This window comes from Mytilus trossulus, chromosome 9, assembly GCF_036588685.1.
Source record: "Mytilus trossulus isolate FHL-02 chromosome 9, PNRI_Mtr1.1.1.hap1, whole genome shotgun sequence".
NCBI lineage: Eukaryota > Metazoa > Mollusca > Bivalvia > Mytilida > Mytilidae > Mytilus > Mytilus trossulus.
Window position 1 is genome coordinate 37,130,015 of NC_086381.1, and position 7,812 is coordinate 37,137,826.

Genomic DNA, 7,812 nt, shown 5'->3' on the forward strand with positions numbered 1-7,812 from the left:
TGCTGTTGTAAAATAGAAGAAATTAATAAACTAAGGATAATTTCGTCAGCAAATGCAAATTATGAAAAAAGGACTTAAATCAATAGATTTTATGAGAAAAAAAAACCATTTGATGTCTTATACCGTTTAACAATACTTAGATGTAAGAATGTAATATGAATTTATTACAGGAAAAAAAGTATTTATATTCCCAGCTTCAGGTTAGCCTTTTATGTACAAAAAGCAGGGGATGGACGTCAAATTTAGTAATTGGATGAATATTTATATCTTTAAAAACTATATTCCGAGGAATATAAAAAATCTCAAACACATCAAACGAATGAATAACAACTTTCATATTTCTAACTTGGTACTGGTATTTTTTTAAAGTAGAACAAAGGGGATTAAATCTGGTTTTATAGCTAGCCAAACCTCCCAATCTCATGACGATCAAATTTCATTATATAGACAACGATGCTCTAACAAAACACACAGACAAAATAGGTAAAAATTATATTACAAAGATATTACAAAAAAAAAGTACACAATGCACTTATTGAGATTCAATAGCAATATATAACTAATTACACAAGGGGTTCACAGAAACAACAAAATACACACATATTATCTCAGTAGTAACTTAAAAACAATGATCAAAATATTTGGGATATTCATGCCAATCTAATTGATGAAACAAGAAGCCCATGGGAACGAGAGAAAATTAGATACCAATCGGTTACTACCACATCTCTTATACTATTTTGTATACAGTTCTGTTTTGACCATGGTTATAAATACTGTACACTATTGAAAAAACTTATTAAAGGTGAGCAATATTTACACAAAGATTAAACCTTTGTAAAAGGCTGTAGAAAAATTGACGTTTTTGAAGATAACATAATGACATCTTACAATATTTTTACAGACTCACGGCTACAGCACAATATCAAAGCTGTCATAGACAACATTGGATTAAACAAAAGAAAATTAGCTTCAAAATTTATTTAAATATATAGTGTGTTTTGCTTGCGTCTGGCGTGTTATATTAATAGCCTATTACTATGACGATGCCACTGCTGCTAGATAATGGCAACAGTAGAATACCGCTGTTCGAAACCCATAAATCGATAGAAAAAACAAATTCGGGTAGCAAACTAAAACTGAGGGAAACGCATTAAACATAAGAGGAAAACAACGACACAACATTAAAATGTAACACACACAGAAACGATTGTAGTATTTGACAAAATCCGATGAGAATAACAAATAGAACATCAAAACAAAATACATGAATTTGGGATAGAAAAATACCGTGTCACGTCTTAAAGTAATGTGAATTAACACTCAAATATTAGAGGAAACAAACGACACAACAGAATCACAACGTTGAAATGTAACACATACAGAAACGAAAGCTAGACGTTTCGTTTCTGATGGTATCACCAGCCAAGTAGTCAGCACATCGGCGTTGACATGAATATCAATAAAATAGTCTTTTTTTTAAACTATTAAATATAGGAAAGACGAGTTATCAAATTGTCACTTTAACGCTTACACTAATATATATATATTTTCGCGTATGATTGCGGTACGATGAGCAATTGCCATCTTCTTTTTTCGATTATGTAAATGAATTAACCATAGAGTTAAGTACTTTTTCTTCACTGTTTTCAGATATTAAAACTGTGATTGTACACAACGGATAAAGAAAACAAGTGAATTTATATGCCAGTGTGTTCTTTCCTTTATAGAATTTAGATTTTAGTTCTCTTTTGTCGATGGGTCACAGTCACATGGAAATAAAGTCCACATACATCGTTATATATTTATAGAATATTAATACAAATATAACTTTATTCGAATGATCTAATAGATAAACGTTAACCAGGAGCCTAAAATAGAGGGGAATGAAAGCTCAAGATGTATGAATACTTGGGTATACTCCAAAATCATGACACAATAGAACCAGAATCGGTATGAGATCACGTTACCATAAACACTGCTATATCTACTTTTAAATCATGAATATTGATTTTCCCACACCAGGAAGTTTAAATAATCAAAATGTTCTATCAATAAGGTGAGCTAATATTTCAATCTATTGTACCTGCGTTTATCTCACTGTGCGAGATATATTGATATTGCAGTCACTATGGGGATGCTAAATTCGATACCTTGTTAAGGCAGTATGTCATTATCCCTACACGTTAACGAACAAATCCACCATTTTCTACATTAACAAATCCCTGTTAGTACCAAGTAAAAAAAAATAACAGTTTTTATCCATCCGTTTGATGTGATTTAAGTTTTGATTTTGCCATTTGCGTTGAGACTTTCGGTTTAGAATTTTCCTCGGTGTTTGGTATTTTTGTTACCTTACTTTTTATGCATCAAATTTTCAAGGAGTCCTTAATGTTACCTGTTGTGAGGTTAAATTTATGTCTCTATCCATCTTATCTTTATTTTATAGTGGCGGTTGAATTTCCCTCATATAATACTGATGCACAAAATTCTCAGAACCTACGTATTTAATTTATCAATTTGTTTCGTTAAATTCTGAATAGAAAAGGTGCAGACTTTAAGATGCATGGGGGTCTTGATTTTAACGCGTAGAACTTTTAAATAATTTGTCAAAATGTATTTTGTATCAAGCTTTTTTCCAAAATATAATACAATATATAAAAAAAAATGGGATCACCGGACTTATTTTCTAGCTTCATAAAAAAATAGGTAAATTCCCAACTCTTTCTAATATAAAAATATAAAATTACTTTATCTAAGTTATCTTCCCTTCGGAGTGTTTTCTCCTACTATCTGACTTTTACTCCCCGTATGTGGCATATGAATCAACGAATACAATGTGTTTTAAAAGAAAGATGAAACATCTGTAAACATCATAAACACACGCTTTTCTATATTAACATAACAAATCTTACACATGAATTACATGATACTCTAAAAATTTTGACATTTTATTAAAGATCCAGACAAATTCTTATCTGCTACTTCAAAATCCGAGATGGAGGAAGACACCACAGCCACCTTAAATGTACTGTTGAGAGATATTGGTATGTTTAACGTGAGATGACCTTCAAATTTATTTTTGTTTACCTGTAATTCCAAACTTTTAAAGTCTGTATCAGATTTGGGTTCATCAGCAAGGAATATTTAAAAGGAGATACAGTTGTGGTATTATTGATAAAGAAATTTCTATCAAGCAGAGTTCAATTGAATCTTACTAAAAACCTTAGTGTTTAACGTTCCAAAAGGCTTGAAAAAAATGAAGACTTTGTTATATTTAATCAAAAAAATGTTTTAAACGTTCGAATATGGAAAACGAATAACTAATTATAACTAATTACTAAACTAACTACTAGTATACCATTCGAAGATAGCGAAATAATTTGATTCTAGTGTTCTTATTCTTATGACACTTCGTTGTGACTTTTACCTGATTTCTCAAAATAAATCTGATGCAAACACAGACCAAAAGAAAATAATGTTTTCATAACTAGATCAGAAAGTGCTAGAGTTGGAGGAAATGGAAGAGAAGTGTGAAAGGGCAGAAGAAACTTGTCATTGTCTCCAGCTTCAAAGTACTAAGATTATAAGGTCTTGTTTACATCTTTTTCTGATTCATAATCATTATCTTCTCAACTTAAGGCCCATTTATAACTGTGTATATCAAACGACCACGACAAACATGCTAAGTGCATCATTGATCTGATATTGACCATGCACAACTTGAATATGGACATGGAAAAGTTATCAAATACAAAATATTACCTGGATTTCTGCAAACAGATGTAGAATGTCAGCAACGAATCACAATAATGAGCTTTTTTTACGACTCAGTGCAGTGGAATGAGCTACGGATTTCAATATAAGTACACTGAAGGAAAAAAATCATAAACTGTTACAGTATGCTATACATTCCTTAAATCATACTTTTCAAGTGTAAAGATATTCTGGCGTTACTTTACCAAAATCTATGTTAGATTTGCGCATTTTAATCAAGTTACAATACTGTTTGAAATAATCGCGTTTTAATTCCTTTCATATAACTGTTTAGATCAGAAGGTACTAGAGTTAGCGGAAATGAAAGAGAACTTTGAAAGAGCAGAAGAAACTTGCCGTGGTCTACAGCTTCAAAATAGTAAGATTTTAAGTCTTGAAACATCATCTCTTTGATTCAAAAACAATATATTCTAAACTTTAAAAGGCCCATTTATAATTTTCTTTGTAAATCAAAAGACCATGACAAAAGAGCTAGATGCATCATTGTTTCGATTATGACCATGCAGCACTTGAGTATATGAACCAGGAAATTACAGTTCTCTTTAATGAGCCTGAACATTGCAATAGTGGTCAAAATATAAAACAAAATTTACTAGCGTAACTGAAAATTGTAAATAAATGTATGTTTGAAACAAGGTCAAATTGAGACCACCTTACCTAAATGTAGGATTGCAATATTAAAATATACCAAGAACTTTGTAAAAATGAAGCATTACTTTATTTTTTTAATATTTAGAAAATTATAATTAGTTATTTATTTTTATATTTATAGTTGATAATCTCAACGAAATTGATTTTCTCGCTTAAGCCGGTTCAGCTGAAGTGTGAAAGCAATCGAGTTGAGATGACCAATGATAATCTGTTAATCGCTATTTTACCTATATATAATGACGTTGTCAATTTAATTGTCAATGTCAGTGACAACGCAACGTGATCCCTTGGTTTCTAGCGATGGTTTTTTTATAGCACGCTACTGTGCTCAGAAAGGAAATTATCAGTCAGTAAGATCGACGAAAAATTTAGTAAAATATTAATAAAAATATATATAATAAGGATGTCTGCAAACAGATGTAAAATGTCAGCCACGCGTCACAACATTGAACTTGTTTGGCGACTAAGTACAGTGGAATGAGCTCCAGTATACTGAAGAAAAGGCCGATAAACTGTTTATCGTATACATTGTAGGCGACATACCGTAAATCGGACTTTTCAAAACAAAAGAAGGAAATTAACAACAACGAACTCTGAGGAAAAGTCATAACGAACTTTCCTTAGTCAAATGGCAAAATGAAGAGACCAAACACATCAAACAAATGAATAACAACTGTCATATTCTTGACTTAGTACAGGCTTTTTATTTTGTAGAAAATGGTGGATAATGGTGACAGTCTCATAAAATTCCATTATATTGAATATGATGTGGTAACAAAATAAGCAAGCATGAAATACAGCAGTCACCATCGTGTTATAAATTTAATGAATACGAAAACAAACAAACATATAAACAAAGAGAGACAAAATGTTGGAAATATGTGTGAAATGGGCCCTGGTGTTGAATAATACAGCGACTGCAGTTGACCTTATGGTATTAAATAAGTCGAAAACTCTTGTGCATTGTTACCCATCTTTCGTTTAAATGAAAGATACTATGGTGTTACTTTACCAAAATCAATATTAGATTTGCATGTTGCTCAAATTACAATACTGTTTGGAATAATCACTTTTTAATTCCTCGTAAATATCTGTTTAGATCAGAAGATGTTAGAGTTGGAGAAAATTAAAGAGAACTTTGAAAGAGTTGAAGTGAATTGCAGTGGTCTACAGCTTCAAAATAGTAAGATTCTTCTTTTTAATATATCTTCTCTGTGATTTAAAATTAATATCTTCTTCACAAAACATGATTACAACACGTTTATTAAATTCATAAGCCCAAAGTGCTTTTCTTGATTTACATTCATCAGGAACGCTCAAAGCTGAATGTTTGAAAGCCGATGATGTATAAGTACCGAAATATTTGAAGAGCGTTATGACAAAAATTACTCCAAAAATTGCAAAATCTATCTAAAAAGTAAAATAACTCATTTACCGAACTCCGAGGAAAATTCTAAAACTGTCCGTAATCAAATGGCAAAATCATAAGCTCAAACACATCAAACGTATGAATAACAACTGTCATAATCCGGACTTGGTACAGACATTTTCCTTATGTGGAAAATTGTGGATAAAACCTGGTTTTATATCAAGCTAGACCTTTCACTTGTATGACAGTCGGATAAAATTGATTGACGGAGTGGAAACCTTTGTTCCATCATAATTCAAAAATTTATTATCAGTTTTAGAATGTTCTTTTATGAATCATGTCAGTACATTTGTACCGAAGTAAAAAGCCCAATTACATTTTTTTTTGTATATCAGAAGATGTGTATTAAATGACTTACCAAGACAAAAGTGCTAGATTTATCTACTTTTGATATTGACCATGAACCAATAAAGTATTTGTAGAAGAAAACCAAGTGTGTCATACATGAGCTTAAAAATTTAGTTTTTGTGTCACAAAATATTACAATAATCATTGGGATAAATCATTACGAAATTGATTCCTCCTGTCTTCACATGCCATTTATATTTCATATGTTCTGTAGACTTTTATCCACACAAAATTGTGACCTAGTAAGTGAAATTTTAGTTTTGATATTTTCCTTCATTGAATCCGTATTCATGTGTACTTAAATTTCACTCCTTACCTGGATACCGCATACATTGTTCGTGTTCAATTATTTAAAGCAAAAAATTTCAATATTGAACATGTAACAAAGGTTAATCATTTGATTGACTGATTCGATCCACAAAAATCATTCTTTTACTAGTAAAAACGACCATTAACATATATCTATAATATGAAATTATAGTATCTGGTATATATTTATATTTATATTTATGTTTATACCGATGATATTGCAATCAGAGATCAACTCGACCGATAACTATACGGCGTTTAGAATAAAATACACACAAAAAAAACTTCATATTATTGAGCTCGCGCTAGGTATATACCTTTTTTTTTATTTTGGACTATTTATAATTTTGATAAATGTTTTACATAAATTGAACATAAATTTGACTGCTAGTGCCCCTTTAATCAAGTACTTGGTGAGGGAAATATGCATTTTGAATTCTATTCCACAAATGAGTTAGAATTAGTTTCAAGTTTCTAGTTTGTCTTATATGTTTTCGTTTCATCATACTTTTGTTACAGGTGAATTAAATCTAGAACTTAATAGAGCCAACACTAGAAATAGATCTACTGCAACTGGGAAAGGTATATAATCTGATCAATTTATCTGTAAACTTCTCATACATATTTTGAAACGACTTACATTTTGCATTAGTTTGCTGTAATGTTTCCTTTTTTTTAATGTTTCGGGTTATATAGAAAAAAGACACTTTTATATATACATCTTTGGAGAAATAATGACATTAAGTTCAAATGCATGATAAAAATTACAAGTTGAAAAAACATTCAGTGTGTAACTAGACTGCATTTTTTTTTATAAAAAGATTCACAAGCAACATATTTTGTAAGGATTGCCTCTGTATTATCTATGAAAAACATCTTCCTGTATTTCTATATAGTTTTTGTGCATTTGGTGTCCGAACTTATGACGCAGGGCGTGAGAAGCGTGCCGTAAGACAATTATAACGGAACGTACACGAATGGCGCTAACCAAAATCACTCATGAATATTCTACCTACATTTTCAGGTTTCAGATGGATACTGTTCTTGATTGAGAGAGGGGTCCTTGATTTAATTATATTTATTGAAGGTACGTTCAAAATAACTAATTATTTTCTTTTTGGTTATAACAGTTATATTCATTTAATGTATGCCTACAATAGTAAAAAAATGAGTAGTCATTTTTTTTCTATTATGAGTCGTCAAAATCCTTTCCATCATATTCAGGCGTTGATGTAAAAGGATTGTGAAAGTCTGACTCCTGGCAAAAAAGCTCATGTTTCAGATCGGATTACAACAGA

At 30.8% G+C, this 7,812-nt stretch overlaps 2 long non-coding RNA genes across 2 annotated transcripts; both read left to right on the forward strand.

Annotated features, from left to right (window-relative positions):
- Positions 1-2,028: 2,028 nt before the first annotated feature.
- LOC134684190 (uncharacterized) lies at positions 2,029-3,584 on the forward strand. Its single transcript, XR_010101197.1, has 3 exons — positions 2,029-2,059; positions 2,961-3,047; positions 3,495-3,584. It is a non-coding gene; the product is annotated as an uncharacterized LOC134684190 (long non-coding RNA).
- Positions 3,585-4,051: 467 nt separating this feature from the next.
- Positions 4,052-7,098, forward strand: LOC134683936 (uncharacterized). Its single transcript, XR_010101118.1, has 3 exons — positions 4,052-4,135; positions 5,528-5,611; positions 7,034-7,098. It is a non-coding gene; the product is annotated as an uncharacterized LOC134683936 (long non-coding RNA).
- Positions 7,099-7,812: the final 714 nt, after the last annotated feature.